Below are 17,651 nucleotides of genomic sequence, written 5' to 3'. Positions count from 1 at the left end.
ATCCTAAATCCAAACAAAACTGAAATCCTAAGGGGCGCAGAACACTAGAACAGACTCTGCCTCGGGGACTTTGCCATCCTCTCGTGGCTGAGAGCTTCCAGCTTCAGCTCAAACGTTACAGGAGACAAAATTTAGGACCTCTGAATGAGAGATAGAAAAATGAAGTCTTGTTAAAAGGAGGTGTTCATATGGCTCGAGTATGAAGAGAGGCTCTCAGGTCCACTCTAGACTGTGCTTATGTTGAAAACTGCACCCCTATTACAGTCTGGAAACCTCGAGCCACGACACCATCACTGTTTCTGTCTCTTCCTGTCACTACTCATTTTTCTAGTATTTTGAGCTATGGTTGTTAAATATATATACATGTGGTTCGAGTAACTTCATGCCTATACCTTGTATCATTAGTAGAAGTATCTTAGCTCCTATGAAGTTATATTTGTCCTAAAGTTTATTTGATATTTATTTAATGCATCCAATAACCTTGTATTTTGGAGGTATATCCTTTCATCTCTTTTCTCTCAGTATTTATTAGCATTATATTCTAGATACATCTTTTATTATATAGCATATAGTTAGACTTTGTGTGTGTGGATATGTGTATGTGGTGTGTTAGTTACTTTTCTATTGCTGTGCAGAGAGAGAGAGACACCATGACATAAAGAAAGCGTTTAGCTGGGGGCTTGCTCACAGTTTCCGAGGATGAGTCCATGGCCGTCATGGCAGAGAACATGGCAGCAGGCAGGCAGGCTGCTGCGGGAGCAGTAGCTAAAAACTTTCATCCTGACTTTCAAGTTGGTGGAAGCAGAGTCTGGACCTGGCACGGGCTTTTGAAGCTCCCAAGTCCACCCCAGTGACACACTTCCTCCAATAAGGCTGCACTTCACAATCTTTTTGAAAACAGTTACACCAAGTGGGGGACCAAGCATTCAAATATGTGAGCCGAAGGGCCATTCTTATGCAAATGACCACAAGCTGTACACATGTTTGTGCACACGTGTGTGCTCGTTCTTACACCTGTGGGGACTTGAGTTTCTCAGTGATTCTCCACTGTGTTTTTATTTTATTTTGTGTATATGAATATTTTGCTTGCATATACACGTGCAGCGCATGTGTGCCTGGTGCCCTTGGAGGTCAGGGGAGGGCTTTGGGTCCCTTGGAACTGGAGTGGCACAGTTGTGAGCAACCTTATAGGTGCTTGAACCCAGCCGCGCCCTCTCTCCAGCAATGCACTTCATTTTTTGAGACGGGGTCTCATGTAGCCAGGCTGTCTTAAACCCCTCTGGAGGTGAGGGTGCCTGTGAGCTTCTGATCTTCCTGCCTCCACTTCCTGAGGGCTGGGAGTAAAGACATGCACCACCGGGATGAGCATGTTGCCAGTTTTGTAATTTTGCCTTTTAAGAGCAGTTAGTTTTACAATTTTTTAAAATGTTTTTATTTGTATCTAATTATCAGCAAATTTCATCATTATATGTCCAAGTATGATTTGTTTTAGTGTGTCCTCTTTGGTTCTCCGTGTGCTATTTTAATCTACAGGCTTCAGCCATGGAAATTTTCTGTTTATTACCAGTACTGTGTGCTTCATTGGCTCTCCCCCGTATTCTCTGTTGCGGATGGTATTAGACCATCTGTTTCTAGCATCTCTCGTGTTCTTTCTGTCTCTTTTTCCCATGTCAGATGGGTAATGTGCTGACATCATAGCAAAATTTGAGGAGACATCTCACACAGCAGCATGAAACCCCAGCTATCAACTAGACAACACAAAAGGGTCTCTAAGTGTCTTTGTGTCTTTCAGGATGATTGCATTCACTTAACAGAGTTTTTTTCTTAAGTGTGTTTAATGTGTTTATCACATCTATGAAGTTGTTAGTATTAGATGACTATATTTTTCACTTCTGGGAGTTTCCTGCTAATTATTGCTTTAATTGAATTGAAAATTTCAATATGTAGCATTTTGATTATTGTTCAATTGAAATGATTTAAACTTTAATTGTGGTTCTTTGATTAATATGCAATTATATTTCTCAATTTCCAAATACAGCGGAAAGTTTCTATTCAGTGTTTGTTATGAACATTGAGCTTGTAGCTAGATAAGTCCCCGTGGTTATAGTCATTTGAAATAAGTTGAGCTTTTCTGTATGGTTAGTTTTTTGTTATGGTTGGATGAATGCCCCCTAAGGTCTGTGCATTAAAGGCTTGGGCTGCAGGATGGCACTTTTGAAAATAGTCAACCCGTGGGAGGAGGAGGCACTAATGGGCGGTGCCATTGAGACATTCCCTGGAAGTGGATTGCGGGGCCACACGCAGTCTCTGCCTGCTTCCTGGCTCATTAGTTCAGTGGTTTGCTCCACTTACTACATGTACCTTGTCCTCAGACTGAGTGCCAGGGTGCCACCTGATTGTGGACTGGGACCTCCAGAATCAGGAATCAAGATACGCCTTTTCTCTTTACAAATTGACTCCTTCGGGGCTGGAGAGGTGGCTCAGAGGTTAAGAGCACTGACTGTCTTCCAGAGGTCCTGAGTTCAATTCCCAGCAACCACATGGTGGCTCACAGCCATCTGTAATGAGGTCTGGTGCCCTCTCCTGGCCTGCAAGCATACATACTGAGAGAACACTATATAGACAATAAATAAATAAATCTTTAAAAAAAAAAATGACTCCTTCAAGCCAGGCAGTGGTGGCGCAAACTTTTAATCCCAGCACTCAGGAGGCAGAGGCAGGCATGTCCCTGTGAGTTCGAGGCCAGCTTGGTCTACAGAGCTAGTTCCAGGACAGGCTCCAAAGCTACACAGAGAAACTCTGTCTCAAAAAACAAAACAAAAAAAGAAAGAAAGAAAAGAAGAGAAAAAGAAAACAATTGACTCCTTCAGCTGTTTCTTTATAGTAACATGAAGCTGACTGAGAATACCAGTGTCCTGGATACACATGGCTGAAAAGAGAGTGCATTCCGTTCTCTGCGAATGCAGTACCTCCATCTCCCATCAACCCCTTCCTTCCACAAATGTTAAGACTTGGGGATGGTGCAGAAACAATATGCCAACTATGGTTCATGTTGTGAAGTCTTATTTCTCTTACCCTGGCTAGCTGCACTGGAACAGCACTCCTGTATGCTGAGCAGCAGCAAGCCCAGCCCCCAGTCACAAGGCAGTCACGGTACTCAGCCGTTGTTCATGTTGTGACTTAGCTGTGTGTTCAGTGTCAAACCTCTGCGTGTGTTACACATATACGTACCCATGTATGTAGATGGTCACATTTATTATGCACCACGTGTGGAAATGCACACATTATGTAGTAAGGTCACATTCCATTTTTCTTTGTCTAAAAATGTCATAATTTTGTTCTTGAACAAGTATTTTCTCTAGGTATAGAATTCTAGCTAGCATTTACTGTAACAATCAATGTGTGTTCTGTCGTGCCTTCCTTCTGTTGTTCCTGTTAAAATATAACTTTGAAGACTCTTCCCCCACCTAATTTAAGATTTCCTCCGGAAGTTTTTGTTATTTTGCATGATTATATGTGTAGTTGTAGCTAATACGTATTCCTTCTTGGAATTTGTTAAGCTTCTTCAGTTTGAATGGTTCTTTCATCTTTCTACTATTCCCAGCCATCTCTCGAATACAGCCTCTGCTTCTGTGTTTTTCCTATTCCTGGGGCTCCCGCTGACTCTACAGTGGTCCTTCTTACTTGGTTGTCCTGTGTTTTAACGTTTCCTTAGTTTCTTTCTACATCACATCCCTGCTGCTGCAGTCCGGATAATTTTGTGCAGCTTGTTTTTTTTATTTACTTATATTCCCTCTGCTGTGTCAAATCCACTATGGAATCTGTCCATTAAACATTTAGCCATGGGCTTATAATTCTACTTTTAGGGCCTTTGTTTCTGTTTGCTGAAGTCTGGCGTGTGTCTTTTTCCTCTCTTCCTGTTCTCTGTGCCCACTTGCAAGGCTGCCGGCATGGAGGGCAGTTAACAGTAGCACCCCTGCCTCGTCCAGCTGGCAGCTGCCGTTTGCCACATGCTGTATCCCCCTTCTGCTCATTGTTTTGTTTGTTTGCTTTTGTCCTTTTGTTATCCTGAGACAGTCTGGGTCTGTAGCTCAGGCTGTCCCTGAATTTTTGTCCTTTTGGTGTCCTGAGACAGTCTGGGTCTGCAGCTCAGGCTGTCCCTGAATTTTTGTCCTTTTGGTGTCCTGAGACAGTCTGGGTCTGCAGCTCAGGCTGTCCTTGAACTCACTGTGCCCTCAGATTTGCAGCTCTTCTTAGTGTTGGGATTACAGGCCTGTGCCACCACACCTGACCTTTTAGTTTAAAAAACAAAACCATTTGAATCCAGTCAGAAAATTTTCTTCTTTTAGAAAGGATTGCTATTTCTGACAGGTGCCTGGCATTAACACTCCGGGACTGTCTCACATGAAGCTCGGCTTTTGCAGCTTCCCAGGCGCTCAGGGATGTGAAGCCACGGGGAGTCTGGGCTGCAACTTGAATGGCTCACTTCAGCTCTGTGCTTTTCACCCATTCTTTGTGCTTAGTTGTTCAGTTATTGCTCACACGGTTGCTCTGAATTACCTTTAACTAGGACCTGAGTCGTTAAACTCCTAGGATAATGTGGAGAAGATTCCCATGTTGGGAAGGAGCTCTTGTCTTTTCATACATGATTGAAGGGACCCAAAGTCAGTTTGACTCTTTCTGAGTACATGGGCCTGAGCAGCTTCAATACCATCCTCCTTCCCCAAACCCCTTTCTCAGCCTCTGGAACGTATCAAAAGCAAAGCCTTTAATTGTTTAAGTTAAAATATAATTACATCATGTGCCTCTTTCCTCTCTCCAACCTTTCTGTGCTACTCCCCTGGCCACTGAGAAGATCAAAAGATACACACGATGCTTGTTTCAAAAGATAGGTGTGTCTGCATGTTATAGGAAGTAGCCAGTAGCTGTTGATGGAAACAAACAAAATCAAAATATCAAAAATCAAGCACTACTAGTTTCCTCACTGAAGACTTATTTTCTAGTATCTTTTCAGCTTTTTTTAAATTCACTTGCTCATAATGCCTACAAACATTTTAAATGATCCTAACAGTTACTTTCATTTATATCTGTTCTTGACAAGAATGATTTTTGTGTGTTTAATGCAGCGTGATGTGGGCATTCAGTAGTGTTTGTGTGTATGCTTTACCTGTTTATGCATACATGTTTATATCTGTGATATGTTTGCTTAGGTAGGTATGATAAAGTTGTGTGTGTGTGTGTCCCAGTTTCACCTTCATCAATGGGCTCTATGTTGGATTTTATTTCTTTTCTCATCTATTAAAATTGTCATGTAATATATGACTTCTTTTTGGTGAGCTTATTTATATATTATCTAATAGAGAATCGTCCCCACATTTTTGCAATGAGTGTTCCTGGCCGTTGTATTAGTTATATTTTGCTACTTTTGTTATTACAAACAATGACTGTAAACACTGCACAGATACTCTATCACATATGCCGTCAGGAGTCCGCATTTGATTTAACTATGTCTTCTGTGTTTTTGTAGCCAGTTTGTCACCTGGAGCTTGAGTCTTATGTGGGATTTGATTGGGGGCATCTTCCTCTGAGCTTGTGTGATTGTGAGCAGAATTCAGTTCTTGATAGACTGTCAGACTAAAGGCATGTTAGAAGTTTCAGCTGCTTGTCACATGGCCACCCCAAACTGCTCCCATCATGCCTGTTTGTCTCTTCAGATAGTAAGTGGGCTAGTGCGGAGGCTCAGTGAGCATAAGTATTTGCTATGGAAGCCCAGTGGCCAGAGCTTGATATCCAGAACCCACAATGGAAGGGGAGGACCAACTCCTAAAGTTGTCCTTTGCTCATTGTATGCTCACACACACACACACAATTTAATTAAAAGACCTCTTTTTAAAACGCCACTAAAGAAGAACATTTCTCAGCAAACATTAGTCATGTGTATGAGTGTTCGTGTGTGGTGGTACATGTATACAGTATACATGTATGCCTGTGGAGGCCAGTGGTCAACCTTGATTAGGAGCTGTCCACCTTGTTTCTTGAGATAGTCTCTCACTAGGATCCCAGGGACTCACTGATTGGGCCAGTCATCCCCAAGGAGCCTCCTGTCTCCACCTCCCAGCACGAGGATTACAAGTTGTGTGTCACCTCAGCAATAATTTGTTTGCTAGGTACCAAATTGTTAGTTAATCTTTGTAGTGCAGTCACATACATAGTCACATATCCCTTGTCATCTTTACTATGTTCTGTTGGTTAGAGGTAAGGCACACATTCATACTCTAGATAGGGGAAGGTGATGGTTTCAATCTATATGTTATGAATTTGGCTGTAAGTGATAGAAAATGGCATAATATAATGTTTATTTCTTTCTCATGTAACAACTTCAGGTCAGATGCCTAGGGCTTGGTGGCAGCTCTGTTTCAGGTAGACCCCGGAGTCTCCAGTTCCTTTCATTCACGCATGGTGCCATGTCTAAGAAGTTACCCTTTCCTCCAGAGAGCTGTTGAGGAGACTTCCTGTGAGTCTCTTAGGGAGGGTCCCAAAGACTGTCAGTCAGTGCTCCTGCCCGTCTCATGTTGGCCCAAACCAAGTCCCTTGGCCAGTCCTGGCTGCCGAGGAGGTTGAGAAAGAGATGGAGTCTGTATTTGTTCAGCAAAAATTCTGCTTCTGTGGAGGACTGCAGAAGCAGCTCCTGAGCACCAGAGAGTTTCTGCCATGTGTAGCTTTAAGTAAAATAAGGGCTATTTGATCTGTGCTTTAAAAAAAGTCATAGGTTCCCTGGGTTTTGACATCTGAAAAGCTAACTCAAGGCGTCATCAGTGACTCGGCTTCTTTTTATTTCTCTATTTGGTGCAAGGATATTTTTAATTTTTGTGCTACTGGTGATTGAACCCAGGGCTTTGTCTCCAAGTACATGTTCTACCAGTGTAGGGGTTCATTGTCATCAACCCTCACTCAATTTGGGATCACCCAAAAGATACACCTCAGGGTGTCTGTGAGAGTGTTTGCAGAGAGCTTTAACTGAAGGAAGACCCACACAGACTTTGGCGGTAGCATCCATTGGCTGAGGGGAACATAAGCTAAGCATCAATATCAGTCTCTCTGCTTCCTGACTGCAGACTCAGTGCCACCAGCCTCTTCATACCTCCACAGCCATGCCTGTCTTCCATGGTGCCGTCCTTCCCACAGTTACAGCCTTCCTATGGTGACATTCTTCCCATAGGCTATTTCTGCCATGGATTTTTGTCACAGCATCTAGGATTGACACCATCATGGAGGCACAGTCCTAGACTCCTGGTTTTGTGATTTTTTTTTTTAAAGTAAGATGGTTGTGGTGGTGCACACACAAAAATCCTATTATAAGCTATATACTTGAGAAGTTGAGGCAGGAGGATTATCATGGGTTTGAGGCCAGCCTGGGCTACATAATGAGTTAAGGCCAGTATGGGCACATAGCAAGACTCTGTATTTAAAAAAAAAAATCTACAGGATATGGCAATGCACACCTTTAGTCCCAGCACTCAGGAGGCAGTGGCTGTGCAGTTCAAGGCCAGCCTGGTCTATAGAGTAAGTTCTAGGACAATTAGGGAAATCCTGTCTCAAAAAGAAAAAGAGAAAGAAAGAAAAGAAAGAAAGAAAGAAAAAAGCAAAAGTTGTACAAGTTTGTTACTATGTGATTTTTAATTTTTATTATGTGTTTATTTATTTTAGCTATTCTTGAAATTAGACCCAGGGCTTTGCACATGCCAGGCAAACACTCCACCACTAAACTACATGTACCCAAGGGTCCCATGTAATATTTGTTCCCAATGGGATGGGCAGGGTTCTTTAAACCCTGTGCTCTTTAAGCACAGAGAGGACTGCTCTGACTAGATGAGGTGTGCCGGGGTGTGAGGAAAAGGAGCTCGGGGGTGATGACTTTCCATAGAATATAACATTTAACCACCACAGCAACTTGAGGTAATAGTGTCCTGGCTTTACAGAGAAGAACATTATCCAGGGGCCCCCAGATGACCAGACCATATTCTGTAGTGAAGATCAACAGATCTCATAGAGAGGGACATTCCTCTGAGTGTTTTGAGTGAAGTCTCTTGTGTCCTTAATGGTTAGTCAACATTTGAATCTGACATTGGGGGATTATGGAGAAAGAGATGAGTGGAGAAGAGTTGGGGTTTCCTATAGAATCCAGGGCTACCAGCCCAGGCATGGCACCACCCCCACTCATCACTAATTATGAAAACGTCCTTCAGAGCCCAGTGGTGGTGGCACATCTCTAATCCCAGCACTCGGCAGGCAGCAGCAGGCAGATCTTTGTGAGTTTGAGGCCAGCCTGGTCTACAAGAGCTAGTTCCAGGACAGGCTCCAAAGCTACAGAGAAACCCTGTCTCGAAAAACAAACAAAAAGTGCCCTTCAGACTTGCCTGCAGCCTGATCTTATGGAGGCATTTTCTCAGAGGCTCTTTCCTCTCTGATGACTCCAGCTTGTATCCCCTGACTTGAAACCAGCCAGCCCAGGAGGTGACTGTGAGCCTCGCTAAGCCTCATTAGCTGCTTGATAATTGCAGTCTCTCCCCATTGGGGTCAACCCTGAAAACGGCTCTGACCATCCTGTTTAGGAGACTAAGGAGGTAGCACGCAAACATATGGACCTGTGTTCTAATCCTCAGGGCTACACTGTGTAAACCCAGTGCTGGGGAAGCAGACACAGGAGGATGCCTTGGCTTGCCAGCTGGACAACTTAGCTGAATTGGTGGGCTCCAGGTTCAGTGAGAGACCTGTGTCAAAAAAAAAAAAAAAAAAAAAGAGGTAGAGTGTTGAGGATAATACCTAATAGCACTCCCATCTGTTCTTCACACACACCTGCGTGGGGTGGACAGCAGGGGAACAATCCTGATTTGACTGGAGCAAGATGTTTTGAGGGAGATTTCTTTGTTTTTTTTTTTTTTTAAGAAAGTCAGTTTTTTTAGAAGATTTATTTATTTATTTATTATGTATACAACATTCTGCCTCCATGTATGCCCGCACGCCAGAGGAGGGCGCCAGATCTCAGTGCAGATGGTTGTGAGCCACCATGTGGTTGCTGGGAATTGAACTCAGGACCTCGGGAAGAACAGCCAGTGCTCTTAATCTCTGAGCCATCTCTCCAGCCCTCTTTGGGTTTTTTTATTATTATTATTATTATTATTATTATTATTATTATTATTGGTTTGTTTTTGTTTTTTTCAAGACAGGGTTTCTCTGTGTAGCCCTGGTTGTCCTGGAACTAGCTCCTGAACTCACAGAGATCTGCCTGCCTCTGCCTCCTGAGTGTTGAGATTAAAGGCATGCACCACCACACCCAGCTACAGCAAGTATATTTTTATGAAAAATGCTATCCTTTCTGAGAGGTTTATCTCTGATATTTAAGTCACAGGCTCATAGGCTCCTGCATTGCACTTCTAAGATTCCTGTCAGACACTTCTTAACGCTTTGTTTGTTGAATTCTAATCAACAAAAATTTCTTTCCCATCTCTGCTTCTGCTGGTAACGGTATCCATTACTTGGAAGAATGGTCAAGGCCAGGGAGAAGGCAGTAATTGAAAGATGGCAGGAAATCTTGACCCTGCCCTGATGATCAGCATTATGCTTTTCAGTTCTGCACTGACATTTGCTGGGGGAGCCTCCGTTTCAGGAAGCTGGCTGTATCCCATTATCTCTGAAGTACACTGTTTAATGAACAGCGTTGAGTAAAGAGGCTGTCGTATGATTATAGAACAGAAGGATCCTTGTATTGGACAGCCCATAATCCCTTTGTTTCAGGGATCTCTCCAAGAGTGACTTCCCAGGCTGTTTCCCCCACTGCATTTCATCAGCTGCTGTGTCCCATCGCCACACAGCCAGGCTGCTGGGGAGAGATCACAGCCAGACCCAGTGCTCTAGCCTGCACCCAGGGCATCTGGTCACCATGCCAGAAAGGAGATTGTCTTGGGCCTTCGTACTCTGACTGGAACATACAAGGTGATTTAGACAATAGAGACTCCTGTCCTGGAGTCTTCTCTGCGTAGCACCCACAAAAAGAGAAGAATACAGAAGATTGTAAGCTTATTAGAATGAAACAAAGAAAAATAAAAGGTGGGAAACGAATTGGATAGCATATGAAAAATAAAATGAAACCACCTGTCCATTCCTGGGAGCCCTCTCTCTGTTACTTCTGTGATTAGCAGTCATTTAGATTTTCAGAAGAGACCAAAGACCGCTGAAACAGGGCATACGACTGGGAGTTCTGGGGATCCTAGAGGGACTTTACACCACAGTGGTTACTCTGGCACCCATATCTAAGCAAGGGTCATTTTACAATCTTCTTATTCTGAGGTGAAACTCTTGAGTTAGCATAGACCCAACTTATAGGGGAGCCAAAATTCAAAGAGAAGCAAAGGCCAAGGAGTAGATGGCCCAGAAGTAAGTTTGTGGGACTTTTCTCGGCCAGAAAGACTCAGTATGGAGTCCTTGTTGCTTAGATGCCTGTACCAGAGCACTGAGCACAGCTGATCGGTGGCTGGGGAAGGGCCTCACTTCCCACTCGATACCTCTGCTAAAGAGATTTGTTCAGAACCACTGAGCCAGCTGGCAGCAGAGCGAGAAGATGAGTCAGAAGCTCGTTCTCAGGCTAGGATCCGGCTTTCATGTGGCATTTCTTGCCCAGTTAGAGAGCCCCTGGGATCCGAAGGGATGTGTCTCCACAGAATCACACAAAGCCCTTCCTAGCCTGTGACTCACTAGGATTTTTTACTTTGTAAGATGAGAAACGATTGGAGGCTGATGAAGCAGGAGGGTGCGTAGTGGGGCAGCTGGCATGCCAGACAAAGCCAGGCTCTGTTCCCGGCCCTCCCTCTCTCTCCTCCCTGCCCCTCTCTTCCTTTCATCTCCATATTCCCCTGTGCTGCGACAACCTGTTGGCAGGTAGGCCTAATAACCACTGGGGAGTCTTTCTCTCGCTGTGGCTGCTCTTTATCCTGTGTTCTTGAAGTCTGTACGTGAAAGCTCACTAACGCCGTGCAACTGAGAGATGGGAAAGGTTGTTTTCCCCTGGACTGTGGTTGATTAGTGTCTGATTGGTAATATAGTCACATGACTCACAGTACAGAGGGCACAGAGGGGCATGCTGACTCTCAGCTTGCCTTGAGCTTACCAGGTCCTTCCCTTCAGGGCAGCCACTGTCACTGTTTCTGCCAGAGATGCTTATTCATATTTGAGTCATTTTTACATAAAAGGCAAATACAGGATTCCTCTTTGTTACTAAGTTCTTTTTATTTAATTAATTTTTTAGGTGGTGTGCAAAATGATGAGTTTTGTTTCAATATTTTCATATATAAAATCTTGTACTCTGCTCATTTATAGACATAATTCTATAATGCCTCTTTTCCCATCCAGTAATATATTTTGAATGGCATGTGTTATCAATCCATGAAGACGTTCTTAGGAGGTAATTTTTTTTTATAATTATAAAATGTCTTAGCTGGAAGTTTTTGAGAGAATGCTTACATTGACACATTTTAAAATGATAGTGCTTTAATTAATTAGACTTTTTACTAGGCAAAATTTATTGTTCAGATGAAGGAAGTATTTGATTGTTGTGTCTATGAAATGATTACTGCTGGCTTTTTAAAGCCAGTATGACTCATAAAACATCTTTGATGTTAAGTTTGGAATGACTGTCATTAGTTCTGATTGGGAGTTGTGTAATTTAGGATCTTATTTTGAAAGCTGTTAGGGCATGAAGCAGCCACATGCCTACAGTGCAGCCTTATGGGACCATTCTTGAAGACCCAGTGCAGCGTCCATCCACCGTGACCTGTGGGCTCCGGACAGGCCATGAGCTATGAAAAGCCAGAGTAAAAATGCCTTGCGATGTGCATTTTCCGTGTTGAAACCCGCATACTTCCCAGACCCAGGAGCTTGATTGACTGGGCCCTGCTGCTTCTCTGCTTGTCTTCCTTGTAATAAAACTGTCTTCAGGGGTGTAGGGAATGAGTTCGAGGAATCCCAAGTATTGTCAGGAGAGTTAATATTGCTTTTGGGAGAGCTAGGGCACTTATATAAGAGAAAAGTCATATTTCTTGTCTTGGAGAGGAGTGGGAGAGCTGAGACTCCTCAGGGCTAGCTGGGGACTTCAGGCGTCCTGAATGCTAAAACAATGTCTCCTCTTCCCCTCCTGAATAGATTATTTAAAATAAAAGTAACTTTAAACTTTAAGTAAACTAAGTCCACTAGTCCCAAGTTGATGGCTAGTTAGATTTCTTAAAATATAAAATGTATAAAATGTCAAATCAGCTCCATTTCCCCCTCACATTCTTTTGGGGTATCCATGTTCTTTGTCAAAGGATAGACTGATGATCATACAACTCTGGGAGGGGCTGATTCTCCAAGGGGTCTGCTTTCTTCTTGAGTTTGTTTTTTGGAGGGGCAGAATTACGATATCAAGAATTCTAAAGTTTCTTTTAAAAAGTTCTTTTGTTTAAAAGTATCTTTATCCAAACAAAAATTAAAATATGTCTAAATTTTTTCAAGAAATGGATTTTGTTTTTTTTTTTAAGATACTGTGATGAAATCAGTCTTAATTTCAGTTCAACTAGTGTGTAAAAACACACAATGAGTGATTATTAGTCCCTGAAGGGAAGCAAGACAGATGGAGCCCAGAATGGAATTGGCTTTATGATTAATTGAATCCTTAGAGTTGAATAGAGTTAGAGCTGGTCCAGCCCAATCAAAGAGCCTTGAGACGTCTGGTGCTGTCCTGAGGAGAGAAAAGAACACAGTGGCCTGGATTTATTCTCTACTAAAATGGCCGGGATATATGCAGCAGACAGTTCCCATTTTTTAAACATTGGTGCAGGATAATTGGAAGGGAAACAAACAAGATTAGAACCAGATTACAGGCATTTGTGCCAGTGGCCTCCTAGATCAACTGGAGCCCATGGATTGGTTTTGCGGGTCTTTACGTTAGAGTGAATCACTGAAATGCCACACATCTGGAGCTGTCCAGCTAGGAGCAGCAGAGAGGAGAAGAGCTGAGAGCTGCTTGGAGTTGGGAACTAGGTTTAATTCCAGATTGTTTTTCTGTCTTTTGGGGGCAGAAATCTGCCAGAGAGGATTGTAATGCAATTTTGCTCCTTTTTTTTTTTCCTTTCCAGCAAGGATGCATAATGTGTAGAATCGAAAAAACTGCTTCTTCTCCATAGTGAATAGCTGGGTATGCTCATGTTTAATGTTGGGAGCAGCCACTAGGATAGCTGCTATCCTTGGGAGCCTTCAAGGCAGGGAGAGGGAAGGGGGAGGCCTGATGCTGTACGGATCACAGTCATGGTATTTACCAAGTCTGTTAGGACCACGGAGGCCTTGTCAGTGCTGAACATCGTCTGGTGAGCTAGGCAGCCTGGTGTGTGCCTTCACAGCCAGGCAGAGTGGAGGGAGAAGGGAAACCACGTTGCCTCCCAGCATATCATCACTGACCAGTCTCCAGCTGTGGTCAGAAATGAACTATGAGACCGGCGGGGGGTGGGGGTGGGGAGCCCGAGATCGACTCTGATCTGAGTCCAGAAGACTGACATAGGGGATACAGGCTTAGTTCTACAGAAAGCTGATGATAAGGTCTCATTTTAGTTCTCTGGGATTTCCATTTCCTTGGTGTAAAAACAAGAGGAGTTGATAGCTAAGGCTCTTGCTGGCTTCAGGGATGTGCCAGTGAGTATCTTTCAAGTTCTGGTACCCATGCCAAGGCCAGGCAGCATGCGACCTGTACAGCAATGAAACCTCACTGCATAGGCCAGGCTCACCTTTACTTTGAACTGTACTGTTTTTCTCGCCGCTTTTTCCATTTTAAGTTCCTGTGAGTCAGGCTGCAGGCAGCTCATTTACATGAGAGTCAGCCAGAAGGAAAGCAGTTGAAGTCTGTTTTCATTTTGTGGTGGGAGGTGTTTTCCTGTTGAGTTGCTAACCAGGCAGGTCAGTGGGAATCAAGGGATCTCACCTATCCCTAGATGGAACTAGCACAGCAAAACATAAGGGGAAAAAGAAGAGGAGAAGGGAGGAGAAAAAAAGGAGGGGGAATTCATCCTGACTGATATTTCTCTACCGAGCACACTTAAAAGGCAGTATTCTCCAGGGAAGGAGGGGAGGTTCCTTGCTCTCAAATTAGCAGTTCTAAAACCACGACCCACATCTAACCCTTGTGCTGTGAGATATCCACCAGAGAAGATGACCTGGACACAGGTTCAAGCCAATAGAAAATCCTTAATAGCCAGCCAGTGCCTACATTGGGTGTTTGGGACCTGAGTGCAGCCCCGAGCCTTTAAGCGTGACAACCATATCCTGGGTTGACATACTTCAGTTAACAAAATAGTTAGCTAGAAGAACAAGTACAGAAGCCAAAAAGCAAGGCTAATACAATTAAGGACTTCCCCAGAACTATGGACTTTGACTGATTGGGGCTTTGTTCTCATTTTGGCAGGTGGTGCTGCCTTCATGCAGGGCTCCCAGGTCTGACTGGTATTTCCGTCATGGCGTCAGTTGTGCTAAGGTCGGGGGCCGTTGCACTTGGGTCACAGTAAAGCTCTAGTCTCCACTTCTGTACCGCAGTGTCCTGCATTATCTTGACCTCACTGGCTGCTCTGGCTGTAGTTTCCGTGGAATTTAATTTTTCTGTTTTCCTGAGGTCCCTTTGTGAACAGTAGCACTGTGCAGTATCTAATCCCTGAGCCTGAGACAACCTTGAGATATATTCTCCTTCTCCAGCAATATCATTCCTGACTGCCTGGAACTCAGAGGCCTCAAGAATGTCGAGGAGAGGGAAACTTGGTGGTACAATCCCAGTCTTTCCTTAGGATCTTGGGTCTAGGGAGCTTCCTTTTGAGCATTGGGCACTGTTTCTCCTGGGGTTCTGGAAATGCTATTTTCCCTTTTCAGGAACTAGAGGACCATTTATATTCCTTATTCTGTTAGTTATATAAAGTGGAAGAGGAATTTTTTTCTGGTATTTTTCTTAGCTTTTGGTTTCTTAGACCTTCACTGGAACCTATCCTCTAGGCCAGGAAAGCATTCTGGCCCCCTTTTCTAGTCCTCTAGTATAGTAGAGTGTGATGAAAAGCCTTTCGTTTTGGTGTCCAGAGTAACACAACTCATAGCCATCCTGCTGCACCTGTCTGTGGGCAAGCTATGCATCAATTGCCACATGGGCTATTTAAACAGAGGTCACTCTCATAGAGATGGGTGGTTTGGGCCTGTCTGTGGTCCCTGGCAGAGAGATGCCGAAGAGGCTTGGATAGTGCTAGCATCTGCATTCATAGTTTTTGCCTGGCCTCCCTGTCCCTCTTCTCCTGGACCGTTATTCTCTGCTGTATCCTGGTGGATGAGGAACTGCATGTGGCAAGGGTCAGCATGTTGGACACTCGTTAGGGTAGAAGGAGATTGCAGGACAGGTATTTGCTCTGGCACACATTTCCTGTGTGTGTCTTGTAGAGAAGAAAGTCTCGTCCTTGGCTTGGCTCCCTTTCTGCATGGCATTCTGGCCTCTGGACTGCTTGGTGAATGTGATTCTTTCAGGAAGGGGAGGACACAGTTGCAGTCATGACTAAGGGCTTCCCACCGAGATCGATGCTTTGGAGAATTGTACCTGATGCCATTTACCACCATGGTATTTGTTAAACAATTTCATTCACAAATGTTCCTAAAGAGCCATGGTGGGAAAATCCAGGATTGCAGATACGCCATCCAGGAATGTGGAGGGACCCAAGGGCTAGAAACACCAGGGTCTCACTAACTTGGCCAAATTCCTTGGGCTCTCACACTCTTAAGCAAGTTCTTCCTACACTGCTGGGGCAGTGGGGAGATAAGACGCCACTATAAAATGACACAATCATCCTGGAAGAGGAATGTTCTGTCTCTGCCAGTTGTTATTAGTAATGACACACAGAAATCAATAGGGCAGTGCTCTCGGGAACTGGTGTGCTGCCCTTGCCTTTGTTTTCCTGTTGACTCTCACCTCTCCCTGTGCCTGCAGGGACAGCAACTGCCTTCCCCGCTTGCCTCCTTGCGGGTAGGAAGGAGTGTTGAGGTAGTGAATAGCCAAGGGCTGTGGGCTGGAGAAAAGCATTTGACCCCTGTGCTTGCTGCTCATGACACATGGGCTTAGGGAAGCCAGCTCATCTGACAAGTGTTTACTGAATTGCTTCTCTGTTACGCTCTCAGGAGACAGAAAGATGCATTTGGCACAGCTGCTGCTTTCAGAATGTTTAGAGTTAGAGCAAGAAATGAAGAATGCTTAGAAATATGAGCACCTATGTGCCAGGCACCAAACTAAGACATTTGCCACACATTCTCACTGGATGAGGGCAGGTAAATACTCCTGTGAAATAGATACAACTATCGTTTCTACTACATGCATGAAGACGCTGGGGCTTAGGAGGTCTTGGCTAGGGTACGTCAGTGCCTGTGCTACAGCTAAGATGTGAACCAAGCAGTGTGGCTTTAAAGCCAGACTCTTGCCTCTGTGTCCTGCAAAATGGTGGTAAGTATTGAGGAGGGTGCCACACACATGGTGCTCTCCACAGTGGTTTTCTATATTTAAGATACAGTTGCTTACCACTGACTACTATAGTTTGGGTTCTTACTGTTTTCACTGCCTGTGAGCCGTAAACAGCTTATACACTACCATTATTGCCGTGTGCGGTAGGTCATATCCCTCTTGGAAGGAAAATCCCAGGCTTCGCATAGGAGTGGCTTTGGATTGCATCCCCAGCACTGGGTGGAAAAGGTAACACAAAAGTCAGTGGGAGCCAGGGAAGGAAGGGCAGACATCCTTGTCTTTGGATCTCTTTGATCTGCCACTGACGGACCCCACCCTCTGTTAGGTTACCCTCTCCTGGCTTGAGGGTTTGGAACAAATTTTCCAACTGTCTGCCGAGTTCAGGATTCAGTTCCTGCTGAGTTCATACCATACCACCCAGCTGTTTGCCTGGCTGACAAAATGCCTCCCCTGGACAGCCAAGCCCAGGGTCCCTGAGGATAAGGAGCCCTGGCTTGGACATTTGCCTTTCAGATAGTTTTTGCTGTTGTTCTTGGCAGAGATTATATAAGGGAAGTAAGAAACCAGCTCAGAACAACCGTCCCTCGTCAGTGGCGTCAGTGACGTGGGTACAAGCACAGAGCCTGCCTCAGGGCTGTTGCACTGAGCTAAGGATTCTGCAGAGAACTTCCCCAGCTTGTGAGCCATTGTTTTGTTTTTGTTCACACTGGAGAGCAGGTGACTGCCTGAGAATTTAAATGAGTTTGTTAGGATGATGATGTATGCTTCCCAGGAGGTTGCATCTAGTATACCTCCATGCTTCTTCCCTTGCTCCATTGGAATACCATAATCTCTCCCCTACTGGAGTCTCTGGACCAGAAACAATCCTAGATGTCATTGAGATCACCCCTGCCAATACCAGCACTTACCTGGCTTGCCCTTAAAGTTCCATCCATTCAGGCCCTGTGCTGAGGACTGGAGAGATGGATGGGTGGTTAAGAGCAGCGCTGATGGGGCATCTTACCTGGTAACCCCAGTTCAACCTCTCTGAGCCTTCGTCTGGCTTCTGTGAGCTCGCATGTGCCCACAGACCCACATGCTGCACATATGCACACAG

At 44.4% G+C, this 17,651-nt stretch overlaps 1 protein-coding gene and 1 pseudogene across 4 annotated transcripts in view; one reads left to right on the top strand and one right to left on the bottom strand.

Moving 5' to 3' along the window:
* The window catches only part of LOC121443007 (nucleotide exchange factor SIL1), a 270,148-nt gene that overhangs the window by 220,719 nt on the left and 31,778 nt on the right, over positions 1-17,651 (top strand). The gene's annotated exons all lie outside the window — the stretch shown is intronic.
* Positions 1,669-1,767, bottom strand: LOC121443049 (annotated as a pseudogene).

The sequence above is a fragment of the Microtus oregoni genome, unplaced genomic scaffold (assembly GCF_018167655.1).
Source record: "Microtus oregoni isolate MIOR12 unplaced genomic scaffold, Mior012 000098F_ref0000018, whole genome shotgun sequence".
In the NCBI taxonomy this organism is placed as follows: Eukaryota; Metazoa; Chordata; class Mammalia; order Rodentia; family Cricetidae; genus Microtus; species Microtus oregoni.
The sequence above is the reverse complement of the archived record's forward strand: the minus strand, read 5'-3'. Positions and strand labels throughout refer to the sequence as shown.